The 16,933-nt window shown below is 39.9% G+C and overlaps 1 pseudogene; it reads left to right on the top strand.

Moving 5' to 3' along the window:
• The first annotated feature begins 2,212 nt into the window (after positions 1–2,212).
• LOC140512060 (kynurenine--oxoglutarate transaminase 1 pseudogene) lies at positions 2,213–15,746 on the top strand (annotated as a pseudogene).
• The last annotated feature ends 1,187 nt before the right edge of the window (positions 15,747–16,933 follow it).

Raw genomic sequence — 16,933 nt, 5'->3', positions numbered from 1 at the left:
AAAACAACATGGGGAGAAGAGGAGGAGTAACTCACAGAAGAGAATATCCAATCCAGGAGTCGTTGACTTCTGCCTCCTTTCTGGCCTTCTGGGAAACTAGAAACACTAGGGGATTTCTCCAGAATGACAGAATACAAAATTAGAGTTTCAAATCCAATGTTCCAATAACTCAAGTCTAAGCTATCAAACATTGATTTTCAAGCTTTTCTGTTCATTCATTTGCTTACTTATTATGGCAGTACAACAGTGTAGGGGAGTTGGGTTCTAATTCTGACTCTGACACTAGTGAGCTGGGTGTCTGAGTAAATCACTGTACCCTACCTCGCTCGGCCTCAATAGCCTCATCTTCTATTTTAAAATTTAATGACACTCAAGGTGTTCTCGAGGTCTAATATTCTAATACTTATTCTTAAAGAATATGTATATTATAAATTATAATAAATATTTATTATATGTAAAAAATAAACATAAAAAATATGGCAAAGAATAATAAAACCCAGAGTGAGTGAGGAATCTGTAACCAACAGAACCCTAAAAAAGCATATCCTGAAGAAAGACAGCTATATTCAGTTCTACAGATTTAATGATCATTTGCCAATCCTGGATTTCAGAAATAGCCACAACTAAGGTAGTGTGTGGAGATACCTAGGTGGCACAGTAGAGAGAGCATTGGGTTGGGAATCAGGAAGACTCACCTTCATGAGTTCAAATCCAGTCTCAGACAATTACTAGCTCTGTAACCCTGGGCAAGTTACTTAACTTTGCCTCAATTTCTTCATCTGCAAAATGAACCAGAGAAGGAAATGGCAAACCACTCAAACCACGAAGATACTGATCTTTGCTAAGCAAACTCCAAATGGGGTCATGAAGAGTTAGACAAGACTGACACAATAAGGTAGTGTGACCATGGGACTGCAAATGTAAAGGGCAGAAACATCCCATGCTGCCCTTCTAATTGACAGAAGCTGCACTCCAGGTGAGTTATACTCACAGCAATGGCAGTCTCATCCTACTGACTATATCCCAGCCCCGGTAAACCCTACCCTTACCTCCCAGACAATAGCCAGTCTTTCAGCAGCATAGAAAACTTGTGATTTTCCAGATTGTGTTTTCTTATTTCTTCTAGATAGCTTCCTTATTCCTTCATTTTCCTTCCATCCTTTATCTTATCCCTTATCACCATCACCATCACCCTTTTTCCCTGGTGGAAAAATTCCTAGTTGTGGGCCTGATTTCAAGGAATCAATCCTTGGGTATATGATCATCACAAAAGATTTGGTTTAGGAGCTAGGAACAAAATCTGTGGGGGTGGGGGATGGGGGAGGAAATAAAGTGTTATCCTACTTTTTATAAAATTTTCATCTGTATTTATCTTCAAGTTCTTTTCCCAGAACTGAGTTCCCTTTGTTCTTAAAAAGGCTAATTTAAGAGGACTGCAGCAGTGAAATCATTATTATTCTTAGGGAAAATTTCCTTAAAGACTAATCACAATGCATTAGCATTTTTCAAACAACAAGATGGTCTATTTCTAGGAACGGGGGAGAGGTAGTTAAAAGTGGAAGGACCTCTCCTTGCAGGAATGCTTTGCTGGCATAAAATGTCTCTCTTAGACAGCCACATTCTCCCTGCTCATGGCTAGGGAGGCAAGACAATAAGAAGAGGGAAGGAGTGGGAATCAAACTACCCCCCAAGGCTGTGTTCTTTCTCCTTGCACAGAGAAACAGTCAGCAAACAAACAGTAATGATCCTCTGAGCTTCCTCTCCCCATGACAACTGCTGATGAGTCAGGAGAGTGGGCAAAATGGAATGTAATTTCAGTCTGCATAGGGGGTTCACATTTCCAAAGCCTAATTATAACATTATACCTGCTTGCAATATGTTTATCTCACAATTAATTATTGGTCCCATGCAAAAAATACAGTTCTTTAGTATTTACTAAGAATTTCAGCTTGGAAGTCAATATTTATATTCAGGCAGATGCAGAGATTTACATATTTATGAAAAGATGCAGTTACGTAAGCCCTGCATGCAAGAGCAGATGCCAGTCAATTCAACTCAACAAGAACCTACTATGTGCAAGCATCTCACTTAAATGCCTCCTCCAAAGCTTCATTGTGACCTGGAGCTACTCAAAGGCTATACCAGTGGGTGGAAAACTCTGGCATATCCTCCCAAGTCGGAAATTCTTTGTCTATGGGCTTAGAAAGGAATCATGAGGCTAATTCAGTGCAAACCTGTCTGGTTCAGTTTAGAAAGACTTCACCAGATGGACTACACAGTGATGAATGTTTTGGTCCCATCAGCTCTCCAAGGTATGTACTAAATGAGGGATTTGCAATCTGTGTCAATAGAGTGGGGCCCTATACTGGAGATGATACAGAGATGAATAAGATGGAGTCTCTTCTTCAAAGAGTTTAAAGTCTAGCAGAGGGAACAAGAAACATGGTGCAAATAACTATAGGAATTTTTAAAAAAATTGGACTGGACCTGTAATTTTATTGCTATAGGGATGCTGATGAGAAAACCTTCTCAGCTGGCAAAGATCACGACCTGTTCCAAAACTTTCAGGTTTGCAAAACAGGTGAGGGTACTGAGAAGTTAAGTGATTTGCCCGCTATCCCACAGCCACCACATCTCAGAATAGGACTGGAACCCAGGACTCAATGAGCTGAAGTCAAGCTTTCAATTTACTATACCGTGCTACCTTTAACACAAGTTTTTATTCTGGAATCGGTGAACTTTTTTCAAAACAGTCTTTTGATAACTGTTTCAATTTATTTGGTTTCCTTAGTGATCCTACATATTTTATTTTATGCATTTAAAAAGATTATTCCGAGAAGGATTCTGTAAACTTTATCAGACTGCCAAAGGGATCCATGACACAAGAAAGGTCAAGAACCTCTGCTATAGAAAATAGAACACCATAAATACATAAAAGGTAATTTTATAAACTAATATCGAAGACATCTCCTAGCCTCTACGGTCTTCCTCAACAAATGACACTGAATTGACTTTGTATATATGTTGTGTTACTGTATATGCATTCATATTATTTTCCTCCAATAGAAAATATGCTCCTTGATATCAAGGACTATAATTTTTTAAATTTTTGTATCTCTAGCACCTAACATGAGACTTGACACATGACTGATGCTTGATAAATGGTTGGTGATTGATCAGTGGGGATACTTAGCACTTCACAATTAGCTTGGAAAGCAAGCAAGTAACCACATGAAAAAGGCGATTTCTTTCCTAGGTTCAAATGCATATTTGGCCAGAATAGCTGCTGTTCAAATCCTCCTCTGATGTCACATCATGTTCTGGGCTGACTTTGGGGTCCATCTCAAAAGATCTGAAAGTGGACTGCAAGTTCAGGTCAAGCTGGAATGACTTTCAATGTAGACCAGGTGATGACTTGGGCTCTGGTGACAACACCTAACATAACAAACCTCTTTGAACTTAGAGACACTAATACTAAAACCATCAATATGCAATATGCTTTCAGTGCTTCAGTCATTGAAGACTCAGCCCAGGTACATTTGGGGAGGGTTATCACCAGATGCTTATTATATTACCAAGCATTTTTTTTTGTTTTGTTTTGTTTCGAATGAAATCTGCTATGGTTTGGAGGGATGACTGGGGTTATATTCTGCTTTGGTGAGTGGAAACTCCATGCCAATGAGATCATGTGTTTCCAAAACGTTGAAGTCAGCAATATCTAATGAAGCTAGCAGCCTCAGTTTGATAAACAAGCTGACAGATTGAAAATGAGATTGGCAACCCAGGCAGAATGCTTAAGTGCTCAATGCTCCCACCGAATCTGCTGGACATACAGTGGAAGTCAGACAGTGTTCAGATGAGCACCTTGCTTTAAAAAGCTGTTTCAGGTTCTCATTCAGTAGATGAGAAGGACAGCAAAGGTAGTTTTAGGCCCATTGTAGACTCTAAAACATCATTCACAACTATGGGCTTCGAATTGTTGGATCCCTCTGGTTCCCCATTTTCCTCTCCTGAGCCCCAATCCACCAGAGTCTCATTAAGCAAATCCAAATTATACAAAGAAAATCAGGACTGAAATGAAAGCAGCCTGGGTTTGTTTGCAGACTTCAGGGCCTGATCCCCCTGGGCCCCAGATCACTCTGCCTGTCCTTTTTTATCTTCCAGTGCCTTAAAGCTACGGTGGTCTGTTCAGCCTTCTGTGGCTACATATGTCTCTAAGTCAGAGTGATTGTTCCTAACAGCATGAACGCAACATTATCTTTCCTCCTGCCTCTTGTTTCCCTGTGAGTTAAACAGTAGTTGCTTGGGAAGGATGCATACACTGCTAAGCCCCAGTCTGAGTTGGCCAGATTTATAGCTTGTAAGACTCAGTAGAAAGAAAAAGCTCATGGTTTCCTTTAAAAATAACATAAATAATTCTATTTTTTTCAGGCAGTTTCTAAGACCATAACATTAAAGCTCACTGAGTGAGAAGGAAAATGATTTAGTCTACTGCCCTCATTGTCCCTTCTGCACATTCAATGCTTTGTGCTTTGTATTCACTACTCATTAGGCCTACATCCATTTCTCTACTGTCAAGCTATGCCTGGAAAAAATGCTTCCCTTCATTCAAGACACAGCTCAAATACCATCTCCTTTATGATGCATGATCCTGTCGATAAGAAATTCTCTTTCAGAGAATTCAGACCTTAAATAGCACTCTTTGCATGCCTTCTCTGATTTATTCACCTTTTTAGGAATTTTTTTTCATTGTTGCATAATCATATGTATATGTATGTATGTATATATATATGTGTGTATGTACATACACAGATATGTGTGTGTATATGTCTTTTCCCTCTGCAGGATTATGAGTTTTATGACAATAGGGTTATGTCCCATTTAAGTAGTTATAATCATGTACACAAAGTAGGCATTTAATAAATAATAAATTGTAAGTTCCTTGAGGGTAAGAATTGTCAGTTTTTAAATTTGCATACCCAAGAGTTGGCATAAAATACGCATTTAATGCTTGTTAATTGTTATTTTGATAAATGATTGTTCAATGAATGAATGAAACTATTACAATCAATTTCAATACAAATGAAGATGTGAATCGTATAGTAACTATGTGAACATGTACAAGTTATGTTACTCCTTTAATGCTACTCCTTTAATTTTCAATTTCTTTATGCATTAAACAAGAAGGGGATGGGGTTGATGATCTGTAAGGTCCCTTTTAGACTGAATCCTTTTTAATTCTATGACAATAAGCCTAGAAAGAGAGAAAACTAGGCATCACTTCTTGGCCCTGTACCATCAACATCTTTATCAAAATACAGAAAGCATGCTTCTATAATTTTCAGGTGAGAGGAATAGTTGGATGACCAAGTCAGGATCCCAAAAGTTCCTGACATACTAGATTGATGGGCTGGATCTAATAAGATGACATTCACTAGTTGTAACTATGAAGCCATATATTGGTGTTACAAAAAAAAATCAATTCCACACTTACAGAATGAGAGAGACTTGACTATACAACATTTTGTGTGGAAAAGATATTAGGATTTCATGGAATACAAACTCAATATGAGTTGGTGTCCATGGAAGCTGAACACCATGAACTTAGGCTTCAGATAAAAACACTGCTGTCAGCTCTTTCAAGAATATTGCTAAGATACCACTGAAAGTCCAAATTCAGGGACCTTTGGAAGTTCACAAGATTCTCTTCTGATCATAGGAAGAAGAAGTTGTGGGGGAGAGATAGAGAGGTGAGACCAAGGCACATGTCACCTCCCCTATTCCCTCAGCAATTCCCTGTCAGGGGCTTAGCTGGGACAGTTCTCCACTACACTGATGGATACTCAAATAGTTACATTCCAAACCAGCTTGCTGTTTTATGGGAGGCTCAGAAGCCATTGCTGAATCTCCTCAACCAGTAGTATCATACTTCCTGTGGCACCTCAATCCATTTTATCCAATGACATTCAAGGACTTAACACACCTAGTGTAACGCCTTTGATTAATTGTTTCAATAAAGATGTTCTCATTTGGTTAAGGTAGTTACTTTAAGTGAAATGAGGTGATTGATGGACTTGCTGAATCCGCAACCCAACAATAGTTTGATTTCAGCCTCCTTTCAAGGCTTTTTTTTCACATCATTCCTTTTAATATACTCTACGTTGAAGCCAAACTGACTTCATACTATTCCTTCAATTTTGCATTCGTTTGGTGCCTTTGACAGGCTACTCCCATGCAAGCTATCCCCTCCTTACCTCTCTTTAGAATCATGAGCTTCTTTTGAGGCTCAATGCTGATCCTAACTCCTGCGGGAAGCCTTTACTGATTCTCCTTGGTATCCTTCTCCCCCTCTCAAATCTCCTCACTTTTAGTTATCTGGATAACTACTGTCCACCACCTCAGTAGAATTAAATTCCTTATCACCCCAGCTGCTAGTGGTTTTACTTCTAAGCAAAACTACAATGACCTAGATAAGCTTGTCTGATGAACATCTGACCATCAATATTAAGCAAGGAATAAAACAGGGAGATACACACTGACCAACATCATTTACCTTTGTTATGGAAGTGATCCAGCACAGATTCTATGTTGAAGAGGAATTCCCTATAGATAGTGATTGTTGGTGCTGTTTGTGGATATCATACTTGCCAGGCTTAGAGGCCTGTGTGGGCTACCCGAGTCTTCTTACCTCACCTCCGAGGTCTTCGGTTGGCCAAAACCAGATTCTCGTATGAGAGAAAGGACGTTCCAGAGTCGAACAAGGGTTGAGCTTTATTTCAGGGTCTAGTTACAAGTGCAGGGGGGTCTTCCTTAGGAGGAAGAGGGGGAGATTTCCTAAGGAGGCTAGGATCTTAAGGGATTGGAAGTAGAAGTACAAGCGGGGAGAGAGGGGGAGGGGAGAGAGGAAAGAAGAGAAGCGGAGCCTACTGTCCTCTTGGCTCCTCACGTGCTAAGAGAGCTTTCAGGCTTCCTCAATCCTACTTAACCTTCAGCCAGACAGTTTGCATCTGAATACCGTGCTGTTAGATAACAATAGTGTGCCCAGATCCGGGACGACCTCGAGGGCAGGGAGACTCCACCCATCACGTATCTCCCAGGGAGAGGCGGAAATACCCGAGCTAGCCGAGCTAGCTCAGTCTGACCTTCTCGAATCCCCGCTGTTCATGGAGGGCCTCGTAAGACTCTAAGATTTAGAAGTCCCACTTTTACCCGCCCGAGACCGTCCACACGGATTTGAACTTCCAATCCCAACACATACTGATTCCATCAAGTCCCAGAGCACACCAAAATGTCCTAAAGTGACTCCCAAAACATTCTAAAAAATTTGACCTAATTATTCACACAGGTAAAAATATTACCTATTGTTAACTCTGTGACATGCAACTTACACAGCTTGTTAATCAGTCTCTATGTTTGTATGTAGGTATGTATGTTTATATATAATGTGGTGTGTGTGTGTGTGTGTGTGTGTGTGTGTGTAACCTGGGCACTAACTCCATCTCTCCCAATGCTTTCTTTGTTAGGCTCAGTCACGCCAACTCGAACTAACTCAGTAAGTGTAGGGAGTCCCACAGAGAGGTGGTCATATGGCTACTACTCTAACTCTAACTCTCAGGATCCTAGGGATAACTCATGTGGATGACATTCCCACTAATGCCAAAACTCATGTGTCCCCACCAATGTATTTATCATGAACAAATAAGCCACTAATAATTAATCTTAACCAAACTATTTACTGGAAATGAAAAATAAACATATATGTGTGTGTATATGTATATATATATATACATATATATATAATGCCATGCTATAAAAACCATAAACCACAATTCCACCAATATACAGAATATCTATTGTAAGAATAGACTAACACTAAAGTCTAAATACCTAAAATACCTGAAGTCTAAACGTAAAATACCTAAAGGGTAGAAAAGCACATTTGGTCATGGAAATTCAAAACCATATGCATCAGTGTTCTCATCCTGTCTCAGAATTTACCATAAAATCTTGTGTGTTGAACAGATGTTTCCACTGTTAAGCTAACTTGATCACATTGTTCTTGACTAGCATCTCACTGGCACATCTCCTTTGGATTATCTGATCCACTGGGCTTCTTCTCTGGTATTCTACTTCCAAGAAGTTCTCTGCTCACCGGGGCTTACCAACCTCACATCACATTCAGCTTCAGTCTTAGGCAATACTATTACAGTTCTCCAGGAAAAAAAGGGAATTTTATCCTAATAATGGGTAAAATCTCTCCAACTCTGCTGCTTTACAGGAGTTGTCATCTTCTTTACATTTCAACAAAAGATGGTAATGCAGAGAAGTATCTTCTGTGTTCTCCTTTTTTCTCCTAATCTTATTCTTCTCATCAAAAAGCCTTAATGGAAAGCAATATATAATCTCTTTAATGTCTCTTCTTAGCAACAGATAGCACTAGAAAACACTCCAGCATCTCACTGCACAATCAGTCTGACAAGCAACCAAACACAGTGCAGAGGTACTGTCTGTTTTTGATACAGTTCTGAATTATATTCTTTCACCTCTCTCCTCTTCATTGTCTTTTAACTTTTCTCAGCTGTAGTCTCTAGGTGAACAATCCCACCTTAGCTAATGGTTAGTTGCCAAATTCTCATCTTCTATCTATGAGATAAATTACACTTATTCCATAATCATAGAAGAGTTCCAGTGTCCATATTTCCCCAGTCTTCAATCTAAAAGTTTCCTGGTTCTGCAGTTCTTCCTAGGCAAATTACCAAAGCAAATTGAGTTCTCCCTTCATTCTCAATAACTACAGTTTCTCATGCAAATGAGCAAATACAATCTCAGAGCTGTGAGTCAGATTTAATTCAGTAACTGCTTCTTTTAGAATTTGCCGGAAGTCCTATACTAGACAAATGAACTTTCAAAGTAGACAATTCAGCAACAACCCCTCTCCTCAGAAGCAAACTTGTGCCCAGGTAAATGAACTATTCCTGGAGTCTCTATCTGTCTCTGTCTCTCTCTCTGCGTCTGTCTCTCTGTCTCTTTCTCTCTCTACCCCCACCACCCCCATTGGCATTGTACCAGATACTGTTCATAAACAAGACCAATGGTCATAGTTCCTCCTTTCAAGGAGATTATAGTCTCACCAGGATTTTCAAGACATAAACACAAGAAAAAAATTAAAAATGATATAAAAGTAACAAAATTTTTTAAAAGAAAAATAATTGAAGAATTCAGACACAGGAATGCTTAAAGAAGGCTCTTGTGATTAGCTAATAGCTCCTTGGATCAGTGGGCCTTAAAAGGATAGCTAGCATTTGGTTAGGCAGAAGGACCTTAAAAGTCTACATGTGCTAAAGTTTATTTCCACAGCAGGAATAGTATGTTATATTTGGCCTGAGAGTTCAGCTAAAAAGAAAATAGCTGCCGAAGGCATATTTTAGGCTGCTTGGTTATTTGAAGCAACTAAAATCATCATGGGAACTAATTAGGATTGAATGGTCACATCAGAATCCTGACCTTAGCCTTCATTAACCTTTATGTAATTTCTTAGATTCAAGTCAAATCCAGTTTCCCTATCAAAAAAAAAAAAAACTGTCATAAGAGACCAAAGAATATAAATAGGGTTCACTTATTTTTTACACTAAATACAAAAAGTTCTGGAATAAAATGCAATCATGCTTGACACTGATGAAGTAGGTGTCTCCAAAGAATGGCCATTTATGTCAAGGTCAACATATGAAAAAGTCAATTTGGTGGAAGAACATAGAATCCCAGGATCAGAAGAAACCTGAGATCGGATAATCCAATTTTTATTTACAATTTTAATTACTGAAACAGGAATCCCCTTTATAATATCCCTGAAAAGCATTCAGCCATCTTCTTTTTTGAACATTGACAGCAAAGGGGAACTGAGGTAGTCCTTTCCACTTTTGGATAGTGTAATTAAAAAAAAGTTCTTCCTTAAAACAAACTAAAATTTCCCTCCTCCTAATGTTTCTACCCATTGAACCTAATAATTCTTGCTAAAGTCAGAATAAGTTTAAGTCCTCTTCCATGGGATAGCCAAGACAGTTGAACTATATGGTTCAACTAAGTTTTCTCTTTTCCAGTATAAATATCCCCAGTACCTTTACTCATTCCTCATATCATGCTTTCTTCACCTTACTCCTCACCATCCTGGTTACCTGTCTTTGAACACACTCCAACTAATTTGCTTACTTACGTCCCTCCTAAAATGCCTGGACTTAAACACAAACACACACACACACATACACACACACACACATACATTTGAAATACTGGTTCCAAAACAGTTTCTGTCATATGGAAAGAAAACAAGAAACTGCACAATTGGTATGTGGTACCTGATTTTGACTTCTTTCATTCAATGATTGAGAATCTACTATGTGCAAGGGAGAGGCAGAGATACCTAACATACAGGTCATCCTGGACAGGTCTTCACTCTAAGTGATGAAATGAATCTATGGCACTTGTGACACAGTTTCCTTCCAACAACCCTGCTAGGAAGGTGATACAGCCACTACTCTCTTTAAGACATTGAGGTATTAAGTGATGACCATGATCACATAGTAAATATTTGAGGAGGGTTTTGAGCTCAGGTCTTCCTACTTTCTAGAGAGATTTTCCATCCTTTAGACTACACTGAATCACAGAGTTATGGAGAAGACATGGACATACTTCTAAGACATGAAGATCTGTATTGTTGTTCGTGTTGCAGTGAACTGAGGAGCTCCACCCAATTACTGTAGACCTCTTTCCCTACCACCACCACACAAACTTCTGCTTTCCTGCAGGGCATGCTAACAATAATAAACGATGATGATAATAATCGCATTTCTATAATACATTAAGATTTGCACGGTGCTTTATAAATATATTCACATATTATCTTCAGAACAACCCTGGGAGGCAGATGTTATTATCTTACAGAGAAGGGAACTAAAGCAAACAGATTATAGTGACCTGCCCAGGCTCACACAATTATGTGTCAGGTGCCAGATTTAAACTTGGCTCTTCCTGATTCCTAATCTAGTGCTCTACCCACTGTCCTACTCCTCACCCCCATGATTTCCAGAAGCCCCCAAAGCTCAGGAGCCCAGGATTGGAATATGCTGGACAGAACAGAGTCTCATCTTCTCAGATAGCCTTTCTTTATTACGAGCATTGCACTGGTATACTCTGTGTGGGAAATACTAGCCAGTCACAATTCCTAGGACTCCAGTAGGGTAACAGGACCTCTCTGATGAGTCCCTCGAAGCCAGGCTGCCTCTTGTCACCTGCCTAATCACAAGCTCACTGCCTCACCTTCCCAAGCCAATCCCAAACATTGGTTCACTGAAAACCCTTCATGCTTGTTGACTCTCCTGCTATTTCCCAATTTCATTCAAACATACAATGCTGATAATAATATGTTAGTACAGTGACTAACACATGGTAACTGCTTCATAAATGTTCATTGATGGATTGACTCACTCTGACGCTCCATTTCATGTGAATATACAACCAGAATATACTGTCACTGCCCCCCAAACTGACAGGTTCTAAGCTCTTTGATCAATCTCTTAATCATCAATCGAAGTGCACCATGGGATCACAGATCCAAAGCTATAAAGGACCTCAAAGGTCATCTAGTCAGTCAGTCAATAAGCATTTATTAAGCACCTAGTATGTGCCATGAACTGTGTTAATCTTTAATTTTCCAGATGAGGAGATTGAGTCCCAAGGAGGTCACATAGGTTATAAAAATCAGAAAGAGGATTTAAACCTATTTCCTCTCATTCCAGAAATAGTTCTCTTTCCATTGTACCAGATTGCCTCCTGACAGAAGTGTTGAGTAGCAGAAAAAGGACTAGATTTGGCATTGGATGAACTGAATTAAAGACAGGACTCAAAACACTTAGTGGCCAAGTAACCCTAGCAAGCCACTTATGATTTCTAGACCTCAGTTTCCCAATATGTAAAATATGGGGGGAGGGTCCTCTTCAGCTCTGAATATATGATTCCAACATCATAGGGATACTCCTAAATAACCCTCCTGTGGAAGGGACAGCACTTGATTCCCCTTCTAGCCACTTCTACGCAGTGAAAGGAAAGGAACAAGAAATTTCTCATAAGGTGATACACCCATCTCTCTCTTTCCCCCTCTCAGTCTATCATAAGCTCCTAATATGTGTGGCCCTTCCCTTCACCTGTGCTGATGGAGACCCTTCAGGTCTGAGTGAGTTGTCCTGTCATGAGTTGTCTTGTCCCAAAAGAGTCTTTTAGTGGGCCATGAGGCACACAAGTCAGCTGACACTCAGAGAACAAACACATCAGCGTACTTGACCTTGAGATCTTCCTGGCTTTAAGATATTCAGAAGGCCTGTGCTCTGTTAGCAAGATTCTGAGAACCATAATAACAGATATTTATGTAGTCTTTTCTCTCTTTGAAATGTGATCTGTATATGTGATTCAGTTTGAGCCTCGCCCCCATGAAGTTGGCATTATAGACATTATTAATCTCATTTTAGAAATGAGGAAAAATGGGACTCAGGGAAGTTAATAAGCAAAAGTTTCTTAGGAAATAATTAGGATGGAGAGGTTTTATTAGTCTTCTGGCCTTAATTCTCATTAATTTATAAATCATCTCTTTGTTGTTCAGTTGTGTCCATTTTTCATGACCCATAAAGTACATGGGGTTCTCCTTGGCAAAGATACTGGAGTGGTTTGTCATTTCCTCTTCTAGTGGATTAAGACAAACAGGGTTAAGTGACTTGCCCAGGACCACATAGCTAGTAAGTGTAAGAGGCCAGATTTAAACTCAGTTCTTCCTGATTCTAGGCCCAGAACTCTATCCACTAAGCCATCTAGTTGTCCCCCTAAAACATCCCCTAGATTAGCTCAAATCCAGGCTTTCCATCTCCAGAGATACATAGTAAGTGCCAGAGGCAGGATCTGAATCCGTGTTTCTGATTCTAGGCCAAGCACTCTATCCACTATACCAGGCAACCTGTCAACAAAAGCTTTCAAGAAACCAGGATCATATCACTTCCACTTCTTCCTTGGTGAAGCGTCAAGGGAGATTTTAGAACAAAATAGACTTTGAAAGTACAGGAAGAAAGAGAAATGTCCTGAATTAATTAACATAAAAGGGAAGATTCCTTCAAGATGGCCTTAGGAAGGCAAGTAAGGCTTTATGGGAAAAGGTAGTATTTATTATATATTCAAGAGTCACAACTGATGCATCTAGGATTTTTTTTCTTTAAGACTCAAATAAAATAAGACCTATACAGTAATGTTGGTGTATATATCTGACATAAAGAAAGAGGAAATGGTCTTTGTAAGCTCACAATAGCAAAAAACAAAACAAAACAAACAAAAAATAGTGCTCTGTACTTCACTCTCAAGGTGCACAGCCTCAATTTATAGCATAAAGGTTTTACATTCATAGGAGAGAACCCAGAGGAGGCAGTCTTATCTCTCAGGAATCCTTGGCCTTCATTCAGAAGGAGAAAAACCTTTCAAGAGGCAAGGTCTATTGTAAATCATGTCAACACAGATGCAATATTTTCAATTTTCATTTTGTAACTTCACAACTTTTCTTCCTCAAAATGTAGTCTCCAAAGGACTGTTCACACTGCAAAAAGAGTTTCTACCAACATAATACATTTGTTCAATTTAAGGTGTGTTTCCTGGAAAACACAAGGGTCTTAAAAAACAGGGGAAAAACATCCCACACTTAACTAGCTCTTTTGCAGTGCCATAAAGAATTCTGGAAGGCCAAGTGTTCCATAATAAAATGTAGAGTTTGCTAATAGATTCCCTAGATGCAGAAGCGATAGCAGTCTGTGAATTGTGTACTACTTGCCCAAATGACTCTCTTGATCAATATTTAAAAGCTCCAGATCCTGCCTGTAATTTTTATATATACCAAAGGGTATATATGGAGCGTGAGCACTCCATAAGTCGTTAGAAACCACCTGTGCTTCTTCTTCATAAAAATATATCAAATAAGGCAATGTTGACTCTTAGTGAAAGAAATTTCACAGATAGAGCTCGAAGGGAACTATTAAACTAGACTTGTTGCAAGAAACTGAAATTAAATCACTCAATTATGCCACTCACTTGATCTTGTGAAAATCAATCCCAGTTCTCAGGGCCTCAGTTTTCCTATCTGCGAAAGAGGAAGTTGAACTAGAAATGTCTCGAAAGTATCCTCTAGCTCTGCTTCTATGTTCTGAGATCTCTTTGAACAATAAAATTCTATGGCTCTAATTTGAGGAGTAATATTTCAGCAGTCTTTCGATTATTTCTAGGAGAACAAAGTAAGCAAGGAGTCATTCACAGAGAAAAGGCTAAGTGAACCAAAATTTTACTCTGCTTTTTGGACAAACAATCATTGGAAAGTCTTGCCAACATCATGTAGTTAACCCATTCTACGAGGTGGGGAGGGGATAACAAGATGTTATCCGATAGATCTGTGTATACATAAACATACACATATGTATATATATGCATGTATACACACATGTTATTGAAGTATCAGAGGATGAGCAGTTTTTAAATGCTTCTTGCATGCCAGAATGAAACTGGATGGTCTGTTAAGTCTCTGTTGTTGTGGAGAAGAGGTGATGAGTCAGTACTCAGAACAGAAAGACAGGGACAGGGCAGGAGCCGTTGGAAAGGTCAGGGACAAAAGACCATTGTTCACTGGCCTTAAGCTGTATCTGCCATCTCAATTCCACCAATAAACTGAAAGTCATGGGAAAAAAGCTACTAGGAAGAAGAGAAGTCTGGGAGGAGACCCCATATCTACTCACTCATGTGATTATGGACAAGTCTGGTCAGATCTCTGGGCCCAGCCTTCCTCAATCTGTAAGAAGAGGGAGCTGGACTTTGTCTTTCCATATCATCTGACTCTAATATTCTCTGAGTCTATGAATTTTCTTCAATTCTCTTACTATTAACTTAGTGTCAACAACAGGTTGAGCAGTAAGAGCTCTAGCAAGTAGAGGAGATGAAGCAAAAACCATTGAATTTGGCACCACTATTGCTATTTTGAGCCTTGGCACAGAATAATCACATGAGCTAGCAAATCTGTGCAAAAAACATGATGTCTTGTGTTTCAGTGATGAGGTTTACCAGTGGCTGGTGTATGATGAAGAGAAATAGCCAGTCTTCCAGGAATGTGGGAATGCACCCTGATTATTGGCAGTACAGGAAAAACTTTTAATGTCACTGGTTGGAAGGTGGGCTGTGTCCTCAGCCTGGATCATCTTCTGAAGCATCTTCAGACCGTCCACCAGAATTCCCTGTGTCACTGCCCCACACAGGACCAGGAAACTGTATCTTCCAGTTTTGAGCAGGATCTGCAGTTCTTTGGTCAGCCTGAGAGCTACTTTGTCCAGCTGCATAAGACTATTTAGAAAAAGTGGAACCACATGATGAACAGCTTGCAGATTATTGGCATGAGGACCATCATCCCTCAGGGCACCCACTTCCTCATTGCAGACATCTCTACCTTCAAGTAAAAGATGCCCCACCTCCCTGGCTGAGAGAGGGAGGCCTGTGACTCTCGTTTCATGAAATGGTTGATCAAGAGCAAGGGCTTGGTCGCCATTCCAGTCTTAGTGTTCTACAGCTCAGAGCAGAAGAAGCATTTTAACCACTACATCCTGTTCTGCTTTATGAAGAATGACTCCGCTTTGGAAGCCATGGATGACAAGCTATGGCAGTGGAAAAAAGAGTTAGAATCCTGATTTCTGCACCAGGCCCTCTCTGATTTCTCCTCCAGCTCACTTTACTTGATCAGACCCTTCCTTCTTTCTCCATCAATCCTTTGTGGGTCAGGTGTTCCCAGGTTTGGGGGAGGGAGGAAGGAAGCTTGTTAACTAGGGCCCAAGTCAGAGAGAGAAGGAAGGGATGAAAAAAAGAGTATAGCCACCCCAGGTCTTTCTCCATTCACTCTCCTAATATACCTCAGTGAAAGTCTGCTGTCCCTTTTATTCTGGGATTTGGGGACCCAGGAACCGTCACCTATCCAGCACCTACATTCGCACCCCTGCCAGAGGAAGCATTCAGCATGGTTAGCATCAGGGTGTTGTCTCTCTGTCTGGGCTTTCCCTAGAACGTCCCTCCCTCCTTTATCTCTTCCTCTTCTCTCTGCTGAGTCATAAAGTGGGATTTCCCTCCCCCCTCTGAACACCTGCATCAGTTATCCCAACTGAGGGATGGATGCCAGCCAGGCCAGAAGTCACCTAAGGTTTACATGGACACCTGACATCTTGCTTTCATCCCTCCATGGTCCCATGTTGTTATAACTCATCTTGGTTTTTCTTCTCCTTTCACTTTCAAGGGTCTGGGTCAATGGTTAGGCTGTCTTGCACAGCCAACCAATCCTGGGGAAGATTCCTTTAGATTTAAATCAAAAGCATTTACCTCAAGCCAAGAGCCATATTTTGCTCTTAATAAAGTTTATTACATCCTAAAAAAATGCTCCAGGCAGAAGACAGCTCAACATTGAACCCCAACCATCTGGGGTTTTCTTTGTATGTTGTAGAGTGAACTGAATCCTTGCTTGGAAGTCATAGAATCCTTGATGGAGATCTGGGTTGGACTTTAAAGTCCAAACAGCTCTATTCCCTCATCCTGGAGATGTGTGAACTAAGGTCCAAACAAGCTAAGTGATTTGCTCAAGGTCATACAGGAAGAAAGTGAGATTTCAACCTGGTCTTTTAACTCCAATTTAGTGTTCTTTCCACCTTCAGTTCAAATTGTAACACTGCTACTTAATAGCTATGTGACCCTGGATGAATTATTTCACCACTGAGTTTTACTTACTCCCATAACTATTTGTGAAATGGAGATGATAGTGCACGCATTGTTTACCTTGCAGGGTCTATAGGGGGAAAATGCTTTGTAAATCTCACAGTATAACATGTGAATT

Source organism: Notamacropus eugenii, chromosome 6, assembly GCF_028372415.1.
Source record: "Notamacropus eugenii isolate mMacEug1 chromosome 6, mMacEug1.pri_v2, whole genome shotgun sequence".
Classification (NCBI taxonomy): Eukaryota; Metazoa; Chordata; class Mammalia; order Diprotodontia; family Macropodidae; genus Notamacropus; species Notamacropus eugenii.
Note: the sequence above shows the minus strand (reverse complement) of the source record. Positions and strands in the feature narration are given on the sequence as shown.